Source organism: Equus asinus, chromosome 11, assembly GCF_041296235.1.
Source record: "Equus asinus isolate D_3611 breed Donkey chromosome 11, EquAss-T2T_v2, whole genome shotgun sequence".
NCBI classification, from domain to species: Eukaryota; Metazoa; Chordata; class Mammalia; order Perissodactyla; family Equidae; genus Equus; species Equus asinus.
Window position 1 is genome coordinate 78,936,771 of NC_091800.1, and position 23,336 is coordinate 78,960,106.

The window sequence follows — 23,336 nt, forward strand, 5'->3', positions numbered from 1 at the left end:
CTTTAGAGGAAGTCAATGTTAATTTGTATATTTGTTCTTCCTGAAATGTTCTGTGTTTATTCAAGAATATATATGTATAAATGGAGCTACGCTAAATATGCTTTTGAGCCACTTGCCTTTTTTGTTTTATAATACAATTTTTAGCCCAAAGGTATAGCATACTAGTTTTCAAAATGAACTCTGTACAGTGCTGGGCTACACACTGGTGTTTCTTGGGCTATGAAAATTCAACACTTATTTTTGCCAAACAATTAAAATGTATACTGCTTGAGGGTCTCTTTTATCACTTTTATCTATTTTTTATTTTGGGGGGGGTTCCTTAATAAGCTTTCATTTAAAAATAAGAGTTTTATTGTGAGAAGGGGGGTAGAGAAAGATGGACTAGATTAGAAGGATTTGTCTCTTTTCGTCTCCTCATATAATAGCTGAGGAGGTAGAGGCCCAGAACGGGGAATTAAAGGACTAACAAAAAGCAGTGCACCAGCCCTGCTCTGCCACACAGCACAGAGCTCGCCCGGATTGGTGGACATCTGATGTCACATTGGTGGTACCTTTCTTTTTACCCTTGTTTCTCAAAGCCTGGATCACATGGCTCTAGGCTCTTTGCTTCAGCATTCTGGAGTGAACTAGGATTGGGATTTTGGTGGAGGGGTGTGTGGATTGAAGTGCGGGTGCAAGAAAACTAGGGGTTCTGGTGAGAAGGTAGTTCAGGAGATCACACAGAGACTAAACCAGGTGGAGAAGGATGCAAAGTTGGGAGGGCCAACATATGAGAAAATGGAGGCTTGGGAGAAGGTAGAGTGGGTGCAAGGAAGTAAAACTGACAGCCCAGGGGGCTGTTGGTCAGGGACTGAAACATTTGCAAATATGGTGGGAGGAAGCAGTTCTTGGTGACGAAACACTGCAACCTCTAGTTGTGGGTGATGATGAATGAATCGGAAAGTAGGTGAAGTGAGGGGAGGAGTCCAGAGGCATGTTAGGGAAAAATCTTTACCTCATTGCTTGGTTCCTTGAAGCTTAGGCTTCGGAACAAGCTTCTGAAGAGAGCTAGGAGGGATGTAGGTTCTGGATACCGCCAGGAAGAAGAAGATGCAGGGAAGCACATTCCAGAGGAGGCGATGAAAACTCTGGGGAGGGAGGACGTCTCTGAGAGATATCAGCAAAGAGAAAGCACAGAGAAGTGCAGAGTGACAGTTCAAGCGATTGTCCTCCGGACAGAGCTAATGAACAGCGACGTCTACATTTTGAGTCGCAGGAAAAGATGGTAGGGACATGGGACCATGAGTACTAAGTTGGCCTTCAGGTTTCTGTATAGAGCTTAATCACTCACAGCCACCTCCATCTGGTACAGCCAGACCTGGAAAATAAGGAGGCTGCACGCATCAGCATTCCTGAGTGCTGGCTCTGTGCCAGGTACTGGGAAAACCAAGACAGAGACGCTACTCTAGGCTGTGAAGCAGCTGAGTCTGTTGTGGGGTCATGAGGTAAACAAGTGAAAAACGCTAGAGAACTGTGTAAGCACAATGTCTTAGGAGTGTGTAGAAGGGCCCTGACCAGCAAGGCTTCATAGGCTGGTGAGCCTTGATGGATGGGTACTGTGCAGTTGGAGGAAGGATGGTAATGGCGGAAGGGGGGAGGGCATTCTAGGAAGTTGGAGGGTCCAGTGGATTTCAGGAGTCTGGGTGGACTGGAGGGAGAGGCCTGAATGTTATGGTTGTACAGCAGAAGGGTCCTTGAATGCTGGGCTGCAGGCTTTGGATCAATCTTCTGGCCTTGAGCCTCTGAGGAGGGTCTGAGTGGACTCCTCTGAAGCAGTCTGGCAGGAATCAAGTACTAATGAGGTCCTGGCTCCTCTCTTAGAAGAGTGTTCTGTTCTTTGGATGATCAGGCCTACATGATTGCTCCCTGGGTGGTCACTGAGAAACTCATCAAGACTTCTCCTAACTGGAGGAGAAGGGACCCACCTCTACAGAATCTATAAAACAGTGTTACAAACAGGGTCCTACTGACAAATGCCCAGCCATTCACGTGGTTCATTTAGGTCAGTAGGTGTATTTTTCAATTAACAACACCAATATAATTTTCATGTTAACTCACTATTGTTAATGTGTCCTCTTGTCATTCCCTGAGAAGTCAAAGGACAGAGTGTCATGAAAATGATAGATGGAAAAGATGAGGTGAACTTTTGCCCAGCAGGCTATTAACCTTTGGGTTTTTTTTTTTTTTTTTTATAGTTCTTTTCATTATCTTTAGCATGTGGAAAACCTTTCATTGTGTTTTATTGTAAAGTGTAGAAGATGTGGGCTTTAATGAAAAGTGCCTTCTTTGATAGATAAAAGAGGATGCCAATCAGGCCCAAACCTAGAGGAATAAGGTGTGAATGCTCACTCTAGTTCCTCTGTCAGACTGTTTTAGCTGGGTTCTCTGATGAGCGATAGCAATAGATAAGGGGAAATAAATAGACAATCTGTGTGGACTTAAGGCTTTTGATCATGGATAGCACCTAGCAACTGATTCTGCACTGACCTTAGAAGTAAACAATGCCAGCACCAGGATTGCTTGAGAGTTTAATAAATAATCTAGTAAAATGAAGAGCTTGAAAAGCATTATTAGCATGACCATTGACACTGAAATAGATACGCTCGCTTTGAGTGTTCTGGAAGAGAAGAAGACACTTTAAAATGACCCTGAAGAATTAGAAAGATTAGATCACAAAACAGAAAGATATTTAAAGAGATCATTTTATGGCCAGAGATTTATGATGTACCAATTGGTCTTATTTCTTACGTTTGAACCATATTCATAACCCTGAATCTTTCTGATATTTTTCCAGATATTGCAATCTGTTTTCTGGAAATGGTCTTAAATAAACCAAACGAGTGTTAATATAATGAAATAATTTAATTTTTCCAATTTTTCGGTATGCTCTATATCAATTTTTCTCAAACTGTGTTGAGAAGCCAGATTTTTAAATTTCCAACACTTTGCAAAATCATATATTTGTAAAATACGAAAGAATTGAAGTATGAGGAAGATGGAAAAAAAGAAAAGATGTACAAAATATAAGCCTCAATTTTTTTATTACAGGATTCAACAGATATAAAATCACTCTGTCAGAATGGTCAAGATGTTTCTAAATGGTTATTGAATTTTTCTCCATTTCAGAACTTGTGTAGTTGAGAACAGGTAATGGTTTTGGACTGGCATTGCAGCACTGAGCAGCCCGGCTTAGACGCATAAACTCTCTGAGCAAGGAGGCCTTCAGTCCACCCGGTGATGTCCGCTGGGTGTGTGCTAGGGAAGAGCACCCCGGTGTCCCTGGGCAAGCTTTCAAGATGAGTAAGTCACATTTCCCATCTCTAAAGGGCTCATGGTCTGATGCTAAATTTCCGGTGAGTCGGGACCTAGGCCACTCAACCTGACATAATTTTGTTGCAAGCCTCTTTTGTTAAGTAACTACTTTTAAATGTAAAGTAATGAATTTGATCATTTTAAAATGCTTTTATCCCCCCCAAAATCTGTTTCTAAGATAATGATTTTTTTTTGTTGAATAATTATCCATGTGTATTCCAGTTCAAAGACTAGATCATCTTTTTCTTTTTAACTTATGCTTGGAAATTCTCTCACAGTCCTATTTTTTCCCCCTAAGGAAGATTTGCCCTAGGCTAACATCCGCGCTGATCTTCCTCTATTTTTTAGTATGTGGGTGGCCAGCACAGCATGGCCGTTAACAGAGTGGTGTAGGTCTGTGCCCAGAACCGAACCCAGGTTGCAGAAGCAGAGAGTACTCAACTTAACCAGTAGGCCACTGGGGCTGGCCCACATTGCCCGTTCTTTGTAGATTTTTTTCTTGTTGTTCAATAAGAAAAATATCCTTGTGCCTTTCCCTATAGTGCTAAACCCCACTCTTTATTATTTCAGTGCTTTGAATTCTAATACTATTTCTAGAAGTGATAATTATATCTCTTAGATTATCATTGGTTCATTTAATAAGTGTATAGTCAATTTTCTATACGGTAAAGTGGAAAATGTTAAATAGTACTAGATCCCAAATGGACCTCTTACAAAATCCTAGTTTATTAAGCTGTAAAATTGAAATGCAATTATTCATTGATTACTATTTCACTGAAACACCGCAATTACGCCTGTGTGCATGTAACTTTATTATGACCTCCAGTCCTAGTTCATATCTACTCAGACTATAAGAGAATGTTATAAGAGACAATAAACTTTATTAGTGAAGAAATATGATGCCATTTCTGCCCTCTAATTTACCAGGCTATCACTATCGGAGGAAGAAATTATGAAACTTGGACAGCCTTTTGCTTCACGACGGCCTGTGAATTATTATCTCGCACTATGTGCTCTCCTCCGTGCTTGCAAATTGATTTTTGGATGATTTGTTCCGGTTTTTCCAGGTAAGGAAAATAAGCTGACGCCTGTGGTTCCAGGGTCATCGTTCATCCCATTTTTAAGTCTAGACACTATGTTTGCCCTTTTCAAGTCCTGTAGTGCTTCACCGGTGTCCTATGTGAGTCCTTAAAAAAATCATAGCTGGTCACCTGATGAATCTTTCAGCCCAGTGCTCTGGCACACTAAGCTGTTAGCCCCACGCATTTGAATAAATCTATTCTTTTAAAATGTTTTCCAAGCAGAAGGAAGCAGGAAGACAGCATAACTAACAGACTAAAGATAGAAAACAGTTTACTTACAGAAGCCTATTTGGTTCTGATAAGAGAACACCAGCCAAATTTTGATAGGAAAGGTCCATTAAATATGATTTCTATTTTTTCTTATACAAAAAACAGCATTGTATTCAAATAGTGGCTTGCTAATTTTGTGCCCCGTCCCACAACGGATGCAAAAAATGAACAGCAGTTGTTACTTTTACCAAGATTTTGACCAGAATTGCAAATCGATATGGCCCATAGAGAAGACCAGGCCCTTGGCAAGAGTTGGCTCAGCCCATCAGAACTGGAACCCATAAGCAGGTGCTAGGGAGAAGGACGCTGGGCTCAGTGAGGGCAGAGACAGGCTTCCGCAAGAGCCCCAGGGCATTTAGTGAACGCTGAGTGAAGGACTGCACAGCACGGAGGTCAGCTCTCCTCGGGGTCAGTCCGGGTGGCCCTGTGGCTTCATCTTACCCCCGGGAGGTGTAGGTCTTTTCTGACTTTCCTTGGGATGCTCTCAGATGCTCCTCCCCGAAATCAGCTCTGTGTCCTCACTCGCTGTGGGGATGAGATTTCTCACAGAACTCTTCGTAGATGTCCATTAACATCTCTGGATCATTCTAATGAGGGGCTTGGACCTTAGGGGAGCCCTGTGGATTTGCATGTAATCTCAAGGTGGTTTGCAACCACTGCAGTCACAAGAACCTGAAATACAGGTACCTATTCCTGAAAAGTAGGTGTCGAGCTAGTCTTCTGGCAAGCTCGACTTAAGGGTTAAATTGCTTATAAAATATTTAAGAAGAGAATATCTGTTTTTTGAAGCATATAGATGTTTACATACATAAATCTGGCTACTTGGAGCAGATAATTTTGCAAGATTTCCCCTAACTCCACATTTCTGGGAGAAATAGAATGCATATTTTCTAGGCTTTTCAAACCATCTGGAGTTGTGGGGGTGGGGTAACGACATTCACTGAATGAAGCTCTAAATCTCTCTGTTGGAGTCAACCTTTGTTCCCCCCTTTTCATAGCAAAAGTGATAGGTAAAGCAGAGGTGTAATCTCCACCTCCAACTTTAAATACCAAACACCACCTCTACAGAGGCTCTGCTGCACAGCATTGATAACCTAGTTCTATTCAGTTCTCAAAGAGGGCCATTTAACACATGGGGATGCATCAGCTATGCCCAAGTTCCTAAGGACCAATGAACAGACCATCATATACTTAGCATACTTGGACCACAGCTCTGTCTAGCTTCATAGACTGAGAAAGTTCACTATGGTCGCTATGCCTTTGTCTTCATGGGTTCACGGGGGTAAAACTTCCTTCTGTCAGAGGGAACGAGGGAGTATATTTGGTCACACTATGTATTTTGAGTTTCATTTGGCCCCACATGAAAAACAAATTATTCATTTTGCCAGTATTGATGACCATTCTTGTGTTTAACTTTGGGCATATTTGGTTAAAACACTATATATGCATTCTTGGTCAAACCTGCATGTATGGAAAGCATGTCATTACAACTTGGTAGCATTTCTTACCAAGAGTTCAGTTGTACCTATTAGGGAATCTGCAGACACCAGTTTTGTGTTGCCAAGGGAATTCAAATCTTCACCGAAGGAATGAAAGAACTGGAAGGGTAGAAATAAAGGTAAAAGAAGAGAGAGAGACAGAGAGAGACAGAGAGACTGAGAGTTGTCTCATCTTTTATCTAACTGCCAGGAAAGAAATGGGCACTTGGCGTGCCTTGAACTGAAGGTGACCTGGCAGGGCCAGCAGTAAGCAGCATTTTGTTATATAATTTACTGACCCTCACATACCTCCATCAAGGTGTCTGAGGCAGTTTTCCTCTTTCATACAAATCTCATGGTAACCTTTGCTCCCCAGTGGTTTAAATCACATTCTTAAGGGATTAAACTGTTATGACAAAAGAGGAATGTTTAGATACTGTGCTTTGCAGCTCAAAATTTGTCAGATTAGAAACTGTGTATTTTATAATCTTTAGATCAAAGAAGCTCTCCATCAAAGCTTTACGTCTACTACAATATTTTCCCAACCTTTGTTGAACCTGAATTGTTTTGGATTATCTCACATTGGGTTCACTGAGTATGCCTGGACTAATGTGGAGGGAAAAGCTTTCTTCCAAATATTTTAAACATTTCACATGTGCAGGGCTTGAGCGCTAAGCTCCAGGTATTCGTTGGCGGAGGGGTGCAGCTTTCCCAGACAGTCTTTTTAACTCTAGTTTTATATGAGATGCTTTTTGAGATTAGTATGACAGATAAAACCCTACAGGGCAGCCGTTTATCTTCCATTAAGAACACTGCTCACTTTCTTTAACCAGCTGACCAGAGTGCTCCGTAAAGAGGCCTTTTTATAGAGTTTTTACATCTCGATGGATTAGGTATCATTACCCTGTTGGAAAAAGAACAGTTCAATTTTCTCAGAAGAATGGTTTGTCAGAGCAGAGCAGTTTGTCTTTATCCATCTCTAAATCCAGCAATCATGCTTCCCAAATAGGCACAAAGCAATGATCATTCAAAGTTCAAATTGCCAATTAATTTAGAATCTGCTCCCTGAATTCCTTTATTGTTGTACTGCCATGAGTCCAGTGAGGCAAGCAGGAGGTCAAGTTGACAGTATCTATTATAAATATCTTTGCATGTTTATGGAGAAAAATCAAGGCAATCTTTCAACAGAAGATATTTTCAAAATCATCTCTATTGATGGATGAAACATTTTTAAGGAAAACCAAAGTTAAGATAAAGTGCTTTAAAAATCACTTTTTTGATATAATGAACAGGAAATGCAAGGATGTAGCATGTGGACAATGTAATTTGATTGCATTTATTTCTGAAAGATATCTTTCATTCACATATCATAAAGTATAATGTACATTGTCAAAGAAGTGAATGACTTATCATCATATTCAGAAAAGCAGAAGACTTTAAATAAGAATGCTGCTTTTCCTTTAGACTATCACCTTTATTGTAACGCGTTGGTGTATTTCTCAAATGAGTCAATGAGGATCAGTAAAATTCATTGTATTACTCATAGAATTATGTTCATCACATGAATCCTACAGGAGGCATTTCTTTCTGTTTTTAGTAATAGGAAGAGTTGTGACTCTTTTTAGCAACTGCTTTGCTCACAACTTAGGAGCACGGTGACTCCTGCAGTGGTCACTTCCTCCCCTCTTTCTGGCTGCTAGAACACTTCAGTCTACGTTCGTGATCTAGCTACAACACAGAGCAGAGGGATTTATGGCCCCATTTTGCAGTCTAACTTCACTCCAGATTCTATTTTACTTTTTAACCTTTCATATTACCTTTAGATTATTTTCATTTTGTTGCTGTTAGTGCCATCAAGTGTGTTCTGACTCCTAGAGACTCTGCGTATAGCAGAGCGGAGCCCTTCCCAGTCTTTCTGCGCCATCCTCTCACCTTCCAGCGCTCCATCAGACAATGCTCTGCTGCTCTTCACAGGGTTTTCATGGGCTATTTTTTTCAGAAATGGGTGGGCAGGTCCTTCTTCCTAGTCTGTTTTAGTCTGGAAGCTCCGCTGAAGCCTGTCCACCATGGGTGACCCTGCTTGGTATCTGAAATACTGGTGGCGTAACTTTCAGCATCACAACAATACACTGTTGCCACAGAGTGACAACTGACAGATAGGTGGTGTGTTCCCTGACCTGGAAACGAACCTGGGCTGTGGCAGTGAGAGTGCTGCATCTTAACCACGAGGCCACCAGGGTTGACTTTATTTTCATTACTTTTATTAATTCACCTCATTTTGCTATATTGTACACATCCTTGTAAATTAACATGCTTTTGAGAACAAAAAACGGTAAATTTAAAAAACAGCTTATTTTTGGTGAATAATCATGTAAAGTAAAAGGCAACAGTTGAAAATATGCTGACATGAGTGGGGCATGAAGTTGTATTGGTCCAGAGTGGAGACCAGGAGTCTCTCTCATTTTAGCAGGAGCTGTACGTCAGTATGTGTCTGCCCAGAGTCCTCCAACAGCTCTGGGGACCTTGTCTTGTCCCTACACCAGCCAGTAGGGCAGCAATAAACCTTCCCATACAAAGGTCTGTACTATGACTATAACGAGTTTCATGGTATCAGAAAATATCCTCTCTGTTTTTGAGGATCCAGTGCTTTGCTGAGAGAGATGGACTAAATATACAATAGAATTTCTATCAACACAACTAATGTTTATGTCAATATATACACAACTAATTGTAGTTTTACAGAGGTATCTTTATACCTTCATGGAAAGGAGCTGCTGGGATGGTTGAGAAGAAAAGAGCAGGGGAATGCTAAGTGCAACTATGGCATCTTAACTCAGAGCTCAAGGAGAATGTGGGAAACACTCAGCAGGACACTGTCATGCCTGGGTGACAAAGCCAGATTAGTGTGTATACCTGGGTTTTCTCCAAGGTAGGACCATTAGAAGGTTAAGCTGATTCAGTTTGGGAAAAGTTTTTTTTTAAATAAGAAAAAGGAGGAGATGTTTAAAATAACAGAATAAAGGAAATCACCACTTACTAATTTGAAAATTAATGTCCATAACAACTACTATTTATTGAATAGCATGTTGTCCTTGGTACTATGCTTTCCATTTCGTGGTCACTATTACATATAATTCTTAAGACAGTCCTGAGACATAGCCGTCAATAGTCCTAATTTATGGATGAAGCAAACACACAGACCCACTTATCTTTGGGCACTCAGCAGATAATGACAAAATCAAGAACTGAGCCCAAGTCTATCTTCTTAACCGCTCAATGACATATTCATGGGCTATTTTGTGTTGACTCCTATGAATAAACTCCACTTTTATGCTTTTTAAAAAACGTTATTGAAATTTGCCTATTCTGGATATTTCATATAAATTAATCATATAACATGTGGCCTACTGTGACTGGGTCCTTTCATTTAGCGTAATGTTTTCAAGGTTCATCCATGGAGTAGCATGTATCAGAAGTTTATCCCTTTTTATTGCCCAATAAAGTTATACGATATGGAGATAGCACATTTCACTTATTCTTCTATCAATTGATGGACATTTGGGTTGTTTCCACTTTTTGGCTATTATGAACAATGCTGCTATGAACATGCAGGTTTTGTGGGGACCCATGTTTTCATTTCTCTTGGCTAGATACCTAGGAGTGGAAGTGCTGGATACTGTGGTAACTCTATGTTTAACATTTTGATGACCTACCAATCTGTTTCCAGAATGTCTTCACCATTTGACATTCCTAAGAGCAAAGTAAGAGGGCTCCAATTTACTTTTTTTCTTTTTTTTGAGGAAGATTAGCCCTGAGCTAACATCTGCTGCCAATCCTCCTCTTTTTTGCTGAGGAAGACTGACCCTGAGCTAACATCTGTGCCCATCTTCCTCTACTTTCCATGTGGGACACCTGCGACAGCGTGGCTTGCCAAGTGGTGCGTAGGTCCGAACTCAGACCAAACTGATGAACCTGGGCCCCGAAGTGGAACATTCGAACTTAACAGCTGCGCCACTGGGCCACCCCGAGGGTTCCAGTTTATCCACATTCTTGCCATTGTCTGTCTTTTTGGTTATAGTCATTCTAGTGTGTGTGGAGTAGTATTTCGTTGTGGTTTTCTTTTGGGCCCCCAAAATAAAAAAACTGCAAGAGTGAAACTGAGCTCTGGTGACCAGCTGAGACACTTCCCCTTCTGCCCCGCCCACGAATATCCTCATCATGATCCTGAACTCTCCCTTGCTGCCCTCGGACTTCTGTGGCTGCCTCATGTCGTCTTCTGCCTTAGGAATCACTGTCAGTGGCTCAGAGCTGAGAGGGCCACATGTGCCCAGCCATGCAGGCACCTGCTCCTGGAATTTCAAGTTTGAAATCTGAAAGCGCTTTCTATTGCCCGCTGGTCAGGCAGCATAGCACTCGACCAGAGCACCCTAATTCAGTTAAATTTTTAACTAGCCCAACTTCTCATGGTTCTGTCACGAGTAAAATATCCTATGGAAAAATGTATTTTGACTTCCAAACAAGTTTCTGGGACAGAATTATTTATGTCCTGAGCAGGTCTGCATCGTAACCACTCACCTGTGTCCTCCTTATTGAAGGTTTTCATCATCTGTTCTCGACCATTTTTGTACGACTGCCTCACTTAGTTCTCATCATTTTCTATTTAATCTTTGGTAGAGTTAGAGTTAGTCCAATTAGGGAAGGAAGAAGATAAAATTTACAGTTATGATATTCTAATAATCAGAGATGATATCTATGCTCTGGGAATTGAAATCCCATTTACTGTGGTCTGAGAAGAATGGAAGCAGATGAAACTTGGAAGAGCCTGGAACGCCTCACCACCACGGATCCCAACCCTGGCCAGATATGTGCTCCGTGTTCCACAGCTGTGTCCTGGCCTGGTAAAGTCTGCACGGCCAGCCCTCCATTGTCCCCACCCTGTGCTGCCCAGATTTCACGGAATAAGTACCAGTGGCTAAACATAAGGATTTATCATTCCTTGTTTTGGGAAAAATATTTGAAACATTGGTCCTTTTTCAGGCTTCCTCGTTCCCCCGGTGGATTTGACCTTTGAAAGGCAGAAATTGAATGTGTGCCTAATTTTCCTGTTGGTCAGTTGGACTCTTGCTGCGTATTTGTTGATCCACCCTTCAGGAGCGAACTCTGGTATACAATTATAAACGAAACTCTCAATTCTCTTCTTCATTACTTTGCTATCTGAACTCGACTCTTAGAAAAATATGTCTGGAAATAACTGATGTAAACTGACATTGACATGCTTTGAGGAGGGAAAAACATATAAATGGCAGCATCTGTTATTGTAACTTACTTTACCTCACTAAGAAATTTGCCTATGGAAAAATCTGTGTACGTTGGCTAATGTACATAGGCAAAAGGCCTTGAGTTCACATCTTTCAGTTGGAGTCCTGATTTTAAGGTAACTTGGCAATTGGGGGTATAATTCTTTTTTTTTTTTTTTTAAAGATTTTATTTTTCCTTTTTCTCCCCAAAGCCCCCGGTACATAGTTGTATATTCTTCGTTGTGGGTCCTTCTAGTTGTGGCATGTGGGACACTGCCTCAGCGTGGTTTGATGAGCAGTGCCATGTCCGCGCCCAGGATTTGAACCAACGAAACACTGGGCCGCCTGCAGCAGAGCGCGTGAACTCAACCACTCGGCCACGGGGCCAGCCCCTATAATTCTTTTTTGAGGAAGATTAGCCCTGAGCTAACATCTGCTGTCAATCCTCCTCTTTTTGCTGAGGAAGACTGGCCCTGAGCTAACACCCATGCCCATCTTCCTCTACTTTATATGTGGGACGCCTACCACAGCGTGCCTTGCCAAGTGGTGCCATGTCCGCACCCGGGATCCAAACCGGCAAACCCCAGGCTTCTGAAGCAGAATGTGTGAACTTAACCGCTGTGCCACCGGGCCAGTCCCTGGGGGTATAATTCTACTTGGTTTCTGTATTATCCAAGAGGACATAGAATTTTTCATTCCAGTTAGTCATCTCTTTGAAATTTTTAGTTATCACTAGATGCCATCCTGAATAAAAATTTATAAGCAAAATAAATATGTGAATGACCTCAGTTTTATATATATATGGATATTAGATGACAGTGGTTGAATATATAGATAATTTAGGTAGTAGCAAATGAGATAATGTTTCTAGAAGAACTTTGTACACTCTAACACTCTAAACAAATGTAAGGCACTATTATTATCATTGCTATTTTTAAAGACGCTACTTTTATGTATATTGGATCTATTTCTGCCCCATTTCTAACCTCTTTCTCTGTAACACATAATGTAAAAAGAAAGCATTTGAATACCTCAGTACTCAAGGTGTGGTCTGTCATCAGCATCGTCAATACCTGGGAACTTTAGAAACACAGAATCTCAGTCCAGACCCCAGGCTACACATGTTTTCTTTTCTCCCCGAAGCCCCCATACAGAGTTGTCTATCCTGGTTGTAGGTCGCTCTAGTTCTTCTGTGTGGATGCTGCCACAGCATGGCCTGATGAGTGGTGCTTAGGTCCGTGCCCAGGATCCGAACCAGTGAACCCTGGATTGCTGATGCTAAACGAGCGAACTTTATTGCTTCAGTGCCAGGCAGGCCACTTGCACATGTTTTAACAAGGTCTCCAGGTGATTCTTACATTGGAGAAGCATGGCTTTGATGGCACAGGCTGCTAACAATACCTGAGGTGGCAGCACAGAGCAGTGGGAAATATATTAGGACTGGGATCAGATTAACATAATCACCTGATCTTCAGCTTTCCCATGTGAAAAACGGGGTCTAGTTGAGATTTCACATATAACCTGTAAAGACATCTCACTCTTTATAGATGAACGGCAGCTGGCTATTAACCAGATACCCAAATTGTCATTTTGTAAGCTCCTTATAGCGAGGAGTGAAAGCTGGAGAAAGTTGGAACTTGTCATTTATAGATGAATCAAGCATCAATGACCTTTTCCCTAATTCACTCCTCTAGCCCCCCAGTTCTTGTTCTTACTTCCGGTCCTCCCCCTTGTTGAGGAACTAGCTCTCGCCATGTCACCACAACACTGAGACACCTTCTGTTCTTCCTCAGTGACTATCAAATGAAGCAAATACAAATTGCTCTGAATGGCTTTTATCATCACCCACATTAAGTCCTGAGATGACTTTCTCTGGTTTATTTCTCCCCTTTTCCTACACACATCCTAAACAACAGGGATAGGCTGGTGCTCCAGCTCTTCCTATCTTTGCTTCGGTCTAAATTCTCATTGCCAAATTCTCACTGTAGAGCCCATCTCACTTGGTGCCTTCTTCATCCCCAGTCTGCGTTCTCCACCACCCAGTACTGTGTCCTCCTCACTTGAATTCCCTGGGCACTGAGTAAGTCTCTTCTGGAGCTATGGCCTTTATTCTAAGTAAATGTTTATGACCCTTAATAGGCTGCAAGATCCAAGAGCATTTTTCCTCTTCTTTGCAATCCTTGCCATGCCTGGGACCGTCGCCTGCCCAGAGTAACTGCCTGAAAGCAGGTTCAGTGAATTGCACGGAGCCAGAGTTTGCAGGGATGTAAATGTGGTTCCATCAGGAGAACCCGGCTTCTGGGGGTGCTCGGCCCACGGTCTTCTATGCTCAGATGGCCTCCTCATCCCACGTTGCTATCCCGCTTCTACACACTGGCACGTAAACTTTAAGAAGAGAGGAGCTTGGTCCAGTGGAACATGTTTCCTTTCCACTTCTTTGAGAGCCTGTGATGGGATAACCTTACATCTTAATTTTATAGCATTTCATGCCACATCTTACAAGTTGAGATTCAATTTGCCACTCGGTCTTCACTTTCAAAATATCCTCTCTTGAGCAAAAATACAATGACTCACCTTCCAGAATGTATTCAGCCACATAAATAGAAGAATTTAGTCATGTAAGCATTTTCAATCAAGCTATCTCAGTAGTCTGTGAACACCAGTTACAAGAATAGGGCTACAAGAAAACCTATAGAAACCATATATCATCAAAGAAATGCATGTGTGCTTTTCAGTTCAATTTAAAAAGAAAGAACAATTTACACATCTGAACATTTCAACTGAATAACTTAAACGTGAATCAAACATTAGGATTGATACTGGAGTAATTCCATTTTTTGTGATTCTTTCTCTAGTTTTACTTGTTCAGTGGAAGAATTTTTAGGTCTAATAATTTTTTGAAAATATTGGAGCATTTATGTAATGAGATAAAGCAAGTTCTTTTGCTTTGATGTTACCTACAAAAGCATGTCTTGACTTGTTTAGCCATAAAAAATACTAATGAGTTTGTAATTTGTCATACAGATGAAATCCTTTGGACACAGAGAAATGAGTTGTAAGAAACAAATATGACTTGAACCTTTTAGAATACTTTCTTCTCCTCTGCTTTAAAGAGAGTAACATATTCATAATCACGGGAATTTAGCGACCTCTCCTCGAGGTTAGCTGGAATAAGATTTCAAAACAATTTTGGGCTCTTCATGCTTGAGTAGCACAAAGATAATTATTTGTCATAGCTGTTTCTGCCTTGGGGAATGATAGAATTAGGGAATTGTGTTTTTAAACAGATAGAGTTTATTACTTTCTACATTATTTTAGGCTAAAGTCAGTGTATAACTAAAGGGAAGTGTTTTGTTTTCTTTCTTTTTTTTTCGGTGAAGTTAACAGTTTTATGCACAGCAGCCACTGCTCTATTTTTTAAACTTTTCAAATTTCACAATAAGATTAACCTAGACACCTCTTAATGCAAATACATCAGCACCTAGTTAGTTTCTTTTAGGCCTCTGTGATTGACTGTCATCTGTCCTACTAAGTTTCATTGTGTATCCGCATTCTTAAAGGCACTGGGCCAGATAAGAATTGCAGAATTTGGGTTAGAACTGGATTTGTCCTGGAGAAGTTTACAAATTCTGGGAGAACTAATCATTTTCTGATTCATGCAGTTACCCCAGCTTGTCAAGGATAACTATCATATCCTTTGGGTTTTAGTTCAAAAATTTGTATTGGAAATTGGTTATTGACTCAAATTGTGATGCATAGTGTTTTGTCATCCTGTATTTTAGGAAAAGTGTTCATTGTGTGCGAATTACTTATCCTTCAGGTATTATCCCTCTGAATGTTTGTCATTAGGACCATGTAATGTACTTCTCTAACATGGTAGCGCTCATTCATTTTCTTGAGATTTTCTGGGTTGGCAGCCAGCGTGTTTACTGAACAGCTCTATGGCCATCGTATATACTTAGGGTAGGCAACTACAACATCATCTAGATGATTATAATCTTGTTTTAAATGTTGACAGATGTGATATCTATGTAATGCATACATTTATATATGTTGTAAATATAGTTATACACAACTGTATTTATCTGCCTTTATATGTATTATGCCTCTTTAAAATTATAAATATTTAATGAAGCATTTAATTAGATCTCTTTGAATGAAGATATAATGTTACATTGGGAAGAGTAACAACTACATTTTGTATAAATGGTACTTATTTTTTACATTTAGAACCTAAGAAAAAACTCAAAAAGGAATAAATGACCAAGGTTAATAGCATCAAAGCTAGTTTATATTTATTCTTTTATTTAAAAACAAACAAAATGTGCTTATTTGATCAAAAACCTAAATTTGCCAAAATTTAGAGTAAGTAAGATATAAAAAACCATCGATCCCAGTTAGGTGCTAGTTTTTTGTTATTAGGTGATATAATTCTAATTTAATATCATTAGAATACATGAAATATATATGTTGAGCCCGTAGATATCTAATTCTCTGTTAACACAATTAAGGCAATATGGCATCAAACTCTCCCAGAGTGAAAACACTCTTAAGCGTAGGGCTGTAGTTCACAGATTATTCGCCGCTTTAGAAGTTCTTTGTTACTCTCTTTGTTTACATCTTGGATCCAGACTTCTGTGTGAAAAGCAAAAGCACTATAGCCAGCATTTCACCCAGCAGCTTCGAAATGTTCATTACCTGATATAACTTAGGAACCATTGTATTGTTTAGATAAGGCGGCCCCGCTATCTGCAAAATTGACCTTACCATGGAGCTAATTTGATTAAATGGCTTTAGGCTGTAGTCAATAAATAATCTTGGTGCTAAGGAAACCATCTCACGACAGTCCTTGGATGAAGGGCTATACAAAATAAGATGTCAAAACCTTATTTTCTCTTTGCCCCTCCCACTCATACCCTCATTGTTTAATTAAGAGAGAATTCAAGTTCTCTGCATCTGTAATAAAAAATGAAAACAAAACTAACAATAATCAAAAGCTCAGGTCTTGAATTTATAAGCGTTCTCTGTTGGTTTTAGATGTTAATGCAAGTAAAACAGTCCCCTAATCCGTGGATCTCACACTTGCCCACGCATCAGAAATGGAGGGCGAGGGGGCAGCTGTTGTTGAAACACAGCTCACTGGGCCCCGCTCCCAGAATTTCTGACTCAGTAGGTCTGGGTGGGACCTGAGAATCTGCATTTCTTTTTTTAACTGCTTTTTTTTTTTGAAGATTTTTTGTTTTATTCCTTTTTCTCCCCAAAGCCCCCCGGTACATAGTTGCATATTCTTCATTGTGGGTCCTTCTAGTTGTGGCATGTAGGACGCTGCCTCAGCGTGGTTTGATGAGCAGTGCCATGTCCGCGCCCAGGATTCGAACCAACGAAACACTGAGCCACCTGCAGCGGAGCGCATGAACTTTACCACTCGGCCACCGGGCCAGCCTCAGAATCTGCATTTCTAACAACGTGCAGGTGATGCTAATGCTCCGGGTTCCTGGGCCACATTTGAGAACCACTGCTCCAGTTGACTGCTACTTCTGAGTTCAGTTTGGAAACAGTTTTGTACCATGTTTTAAACACAGTGGTGCTAGCCTAAAGGAAGGTTTTTCCTTTCATCATTCCAGAGAGGAATCACATAAATGCTGTTCATGTCTTTTGTTTGTTTTTGTGATGCTGTACTGGGTTGCCAGATAAAATACAGTTAAGTTTGACGTCAAGATAAACAGTAAATAGCTTTTCAATATGGCTAAATTTCCTAAATTTGGAAACGCTACACTGAGTCAGGAAAAGTTAGTTCATAGCCTATCTGTTTTATCCTGAAGGATAATCTTTTCAATTAAGCAAATTGACATTTTAATGGAAAAAATATGTACAGTCTAAGACTATATTAGTTTCCATGATTTCCAAAAGTATAAATAAAATTTGAAGTAATTTTGTATTTTAAATAATAATGCTGCAGATTTGAAATGATCACTTTTAGTTAATTATGAGACCTAATTTTACTCCTGAAATGCCTTTTAAAAATGGTTCCCCCCCAAATTAAGGCAAGTGCTACAATCTTAAGTGAGCAAACTGGTTTAACTTTGCTTAAAGAGGTTTAGAACACGATACAGCTTTGTGGAATGAGAAAAATAGTGCCAACTGTGAAGACTTTGTGGATAGGCTGTGATTACAAGCCACTGCGGGACTTTGAGGAAGCCAGTGGTCTCCATTTTCTAACTTGTAAAAAGGACTGCAAGGGATCAAGGCTGCACATTTGGTAAATATTAGACTTCAGAACTCAATGTTGAATTGGGGCTCCTTGATCACAGTCGAGCTGATGGATGACAATCCAAGTTACAAAGGTGTTGCCCATGTGGATTTCAAACGATGATTGAATAGAGGACCCTGTTTCATATTGATGCATAACTTCTAACAACATTGGTTGGCATTTCAGGAGTTAACCAGCATCAAATCTATGATTTCCTAAATATATCAAAATTCTGCTGCAAAGCTCAGGTTTTCGTTTTCCCTCCCATGCAAAAGAACATTTCTTGTCGTTAAAAATTGATCGCAGTACACTTTGGCATGCACCCATGTGCTTCCTATTCACTGAAAAGAGAACAAGTTATTATTAGAAAGCCAAATGGTGGATATCATTTGTGAGATTTCATTAATATTTTTATGGCAATATGATTCCTTTAATCGTCTGGCACGGCAAAGATGAGAGTCCCCTTGTACTTCCACCCTTCCAGGTATAGAGTTCACAGTATGTTACGTCCCTTTCGGCACAAAAGCTAATAATCGAGTCTAGTATCTACTACTTTAAAATATATCTTATGACTTTGTCCTCTATAGTGCTTGAGCCTGATGTAGCTTTTATTTTTCTAGAGTGAAAATTTGAGTTGCTCCCGGGTTGAGAAATATTTTCCATGAAGGGCTATGGAAACTAAAAGAAAAATGATGTTGATGTCGGTATTTTGGTACCAGAACATGAGAAAAAAGATTTGGGGAGATGATTTCTAAAAAAAAAAAAAAATGCCAGCTTTCCAGGATTTCTTAGTAATCATACTCCAGCCTACAATTTTCAAGAAAAAAGTGCTGCAAGCTTTCTGGACTGGAAGCTGGCTCCAGCGCTGTTTTGGAACATCCCCACTGAAGGAACTTTGCCACTAGTGTTGCTGTAAATGAGACAGTGTTTGCCAAGCTGCTCAAGTAACACCTCAGCTAAACAAGTGTTCCTGTGTCTTTCAAACATTTTTGCAAGAAAACAACCCATTTATTTTTTCTGTAAAAAAAAATTTTTTTGATTGCCAATCCGCTCAATAAGGAAAGTTGTGGAGGAAAATGCCTGGTACTTAAGAAGCCAATTTCTTTCTTTCCTGTCTCCCTGAATCCACTGCAGTTTGGTTTCCTACCACCACCATCCACCTCAAAGTCATCATTGGCCTCCGTGTTGCAAATCCAGCGGCCATTTCTGAGTCTTTGTGCTACTTTTCCCTTGATAGTGTTTGATGGAGATGATATCCTGCCTCAAGATATTGCCTTTTCTTGGTTTCTCAGGATGCCACGTTGTCTGGGTTTCCTCCCAGCTTCCAAGTTGCCCCTCCCCAGGGTCCCCTACAGATTCCTCCATCTCCCTCACCTCTACAAGGCTCAAGCTTTATTCTCTTCTCCTTCCTGTTCATGCTCTGGGTGATCTTATCCAGACCCAAGCCTTTATCATCTAGAGGTTGTTTCCCAGATTTGCATTTCTAATCCAGACTTCTCCCTCGAGACTCAAGTGTCCAGCTAGATTCTTGACACTCCCACTTGACTCTCATACTGAAATAGGTAATAGATCCAAAACCTCTTGATATTTCCTCATGTTTGACCCTATTCCAAAGTCTACTCTTTCCAGGTAATGGACTCTATTCTTCCAGTTGCTCAAGCCAAAGGCCATCGTGTCATCCTCAACTCCCCTCTTTCTCTCTTTTCTCATTCCTTGGGCCATCCTATCTAAAATGCCGTCTTGACCCCCATCCTGGCATTTCATGTTCATTTTTACTCCTCAGCATTCAGGCGTATCTAACATATTGTGTATTTGCTTTTCATCTTATTGCCTATCTCCCTCAGTCAAATAGAGTTCTCTCAGAGTGGAGATTTTTGTCTTTTTTGCTCACTACTGTATCCCTAGACCAGGGATGGTGCCTAACGTAAAGGAGCTGCCAATAAAAGTCTGCTGAAAAAATGAATGAATGAACAATAAGTTATATTGAAGGTAGCCTTTACTAAATTTAAGTGGGATTAACACAGTTAAATAGACAAATCCCAATGAAGTAGCAAAGTTATTTCTTTTAAACTCAGACACTGGAGTGGGAGAAAGGGATTGTTAAAGTTGGGAGGGATGCGGAAAACAGTCATCACAATCAGAATGAAAGACTTCAATCAGAGAATCTTCTAGTCAGTACTCCACCCAGGATTATTCTGTATCTGCCCAAACCAGAGAATTGTATAAAATTTCTCTCATGTTTTGTCACCATCTTTTTACAATAGGTACTTTTTCAGAGGGCATTAATAGTAGAGAAGATTAATTTTGCTGGCATTTCAAGGAGCTGTGGAACAGCAATTAGGAGGAGCAAGTGCTAAACTGACAGAAATTCATTGGTTGAAATCTACACAATTTGAAGACAGCTTCGAGATGGAAGACAGACTGAGTACCCTCTGCAATTAATACATCCACCCTTATTAAGAAATTTGGCTGAATCACAAGAGTACTGAGAACTAATAGTGGAACCAAAACAGGAGGAAAGACGTTCTTAAGGCCGAGGATTTCATTAGTGGCTGGTCATTTCTTTTTTTTTCATTGAGTTAATGATAGGTTACAATCTTGTGAAATTTCAGTTGTACATTATTGTTTGTCATTCCTGTTGTAGGTGCACGACTTCACCCTTTGTGCCCACCCTCCACCCCCTCTTTCCCCTGGTAGCCACTAATCTGTTCTCTTTGTCCACGTTTTTAAATTCCTCATATGAGTGGAGTCATACAGAGATTATCCTTCTCTAACTGGCTTATTTCACTTAACATAATTCCCTGAAGGTCCATCCATGTTATTGCAAATGGAATGATTTTGTTCTGTTTTGCAGCTGAGTAGTATTCCATTGTATATATATACCACATCTTTATCCAATCATCTGTTGATGGACACTTAGGTTGCTTCCATGTCTTGGCTGTTGTAATAATGCTGCAATGAACATTGGGGTACATAGGACTTTTGGAATTGCTGACTTCAAGCTCTTTGGATAGGTACCCAGTAGTGGAATGGCTGGATGGTATCGTAGTTCTATTTTTAATTTTTTGAGGAATCTCCATACTGTTTTCCATAGTGGCTGCACCAGTTTGCATTCCCACCAGCAGTGTATGAGGGTTCCTTTTTCTCCACAACCTCTCCAACATTTGTTACTATTAGTTTTAGATATTTTTTGTCATTCTAATGGGTGTAAGGTGACATCTTAGTGTAGTTTTGATTTGCATTTCCCTGATGATCAGCGATGATGAGCATCTTTTCATGTGCCTATTGGCCATCCGTATATCTTCTTTGAAGAAATGTCTGTTCATGTCTCCAAGTGGCTGGTTATTTCTTATGGCTTGTTTCACATTTATTTATTCTTTAGTTTATTGCTTGATATGCTTCATCATAGTGTTCCAGTATTCTCAATTTTCTTGTCATATATGATACTTAGCTCAAAGGAGTACTTAAGGTGTTACTAAAGAGGGGCTCTTGAACTGGGTATGTAGTTACCATCCTACACACATTCAGGAAAGAAGAAAAAAGCACTTTCTTACAGAACAGTAACCAAATAAGACCCGTTGGAATGGCTGCCCCATTTTCCTTCAAATAGATCACAATGGTTTAGAATGTTCTGAAAAGATACATAGAAAAATTGGGTTGGGATTGAACTACAAAAGATTTATTGCTAAATGCTAATCTTAACGTATAACTAGCCAAGTACCAGGACTTGTGACAAGAACCATATTCATACAATCTCATTTAATGCTCACAACGACCCTGGGACATTGTGGGAAATTGCATGCATGAGAGTAAGAAGGTAGAGATGTTCATGATGGGTTCGGGGAATAGTGATTAGCTCTAGGTAGCACTAAGAGTTGGTTGTTCAAAGTAAGTGAGATTAAGTTTGGAAAGGAAGGTGGGTTTACCACGGTAACAGGCACTGTCTGCAACTCATATTTCCCTGCTGCCCTGGCGATTATTTGAGTCTCTTTTCTACTTATATTCCCAGGGTCTCTTATATTATAAAGTTTGTTTCCTGGGTCACTGTTCTTGAGTAAGAGCACGGCAAATTGTTCCTGGGTTTCGGCAGTAGAGAAAAAGAAGCTACCAAAGCAAATAATGAGGGAGGGAGCATTGTGCCTGTGAAGGCAGGAGGTCAGTCAATGAGCCCAGATTCTTTGTCGTAATCCTCCAATCCATCATTGTAATCAAAATGATACAATCTGATCCACTGACCTGTATGCATTTGACTGTTGTATAAGATAAAAATCTTAGGACCAAGTAACTCAATTTTTGGAATAGTTTTTTGGAAGATCCATGACTTTTTTCTTATCACTAAAATAAAAAGACAGGCCTGTTTCTTCCAATATTTTTGTAAATTTACTAGTTATGAGCCATAACAGGCATAACTTACTTCTACCCACATTCCTACCTTCTTTACTCCTCTTCATCTAAGCCTATCTGGTCTCAAAGACTTCATAGGGATTACTCCCCAATCCTCCCCCCAAAAAACTTCACTTCAATCAACAAGCTCTTTGAACACTGAAAGAATTTAGCACACTAAGATTATCAGTAGTAGAGAGTCTATTCCTTAAAACAGACTTTTCTTTTGCTTCTCTCTCTTCTTTCTCCCACCACCATCCCCTGCCTTGCCATATTGCCTTGTATAGTGCTCTGCACATAGAAGGTATTTAGCATATGCTTTTTTTTTTTTTTGGTGAGGAAGACTAGCCTTGAGCTAGCATCTGTTGCCAATCCTCCTCTTTTTGCTTGAGGAAGATTGCCCCTGAGCTAACAGCTGTTCCAATCTTCCTCTGTTTTCTGTGTAGGACACTGCCATGGCTTGATGAGTGGTGTGTAGGTCCATGCCTTGGATCTGAACCCATGAACCCTGGGCCTCTGAAGGGGAGCACACAAACTTAACCACAATGCCACCAGGATGGCCTCAACATATGCATTTTGTTGAGTATTTAGTAGCATTTTTGAGATATGTTGTTGCTATTATTGCTGCCAATAAAAGGAAAAAATGCGAGGGTGTTTTACAGTAATGCTGTGGCGTCACAAAGTTCACAGATAAATTTTCCTGTTGAAATATTTTTAAATTAATGTGTGACACTTCACTGGGTATCATTTTGAACCAGCTATAACTTCTGAGGAAAATAAATCATGGAATCAGACAGTGTTTATTAGCCAATGTGCTGTTATTTCCTAAAGCACTACTTCCACTTGTGATAAAATTGGCAGCCAGGGGAGATAAAGAGAGTATTTGAAAGTGTTTTATCCATAGGTCCTAGATAAATCGCAGAAATATGGTGCGTATTACATCAGAAATTCTGTTCTTTAATTTCACCTTGATGTTTTAGAAAATACCATTTTAAAATTAATAATTCTTTCCTCCAACTCTGTTTAATTAAAACATTTCACTGTTATGACATTGAGGGAAATCAGCATTCATTTGTTTATTCTCCTCTTTCCTTTCAACAACTAGCTCCTGATGTTTGCAAATTACAGATTTGTTTCTTATCTGTTTTCCATTCCATGCTTTATAGTAATGACGCCGCTGGTAATGCAGCCTTCTCCCCAGTCATGGGTGGCATATCTACGTTTT

The 23,336-nt window shown here is 40.1% G+C and overlaps 1 long non-coding RNA gene across 7 annotated transcripts in view; it reads left to right on the forward strand.

The window, feature by feature from the left end:
• Positions 1 to 23,336, forward strand: part of LOC106831557 (uncharacterized) — a 78,379-nt gene that overhangs the window by 21,450 nt on the left and 33,593 nt on the right. For 4 of the 7 annotated variants that reach the window (XR_011506652.1, XR_011506653.1, XR_011506654.1 and 1 more), the window contains exons 4-5: positions 3,166 to 3,339; positions 4,279 to 4,418. This is a non-coding gene — a long non-coding RNA (uncharacterized lncRNA). Of the gene's footprint in view, positions 1 to 3,165; positions 3,340 to 4,278; positions 4,419 to 9,981; positions 16,586 to 23,336 lie in introns of those variants that run through there. The other 3 variants (XR_011506655.1, XR_011506656.1, XR_001398196.3) reach the window with 3 other exon arrangements.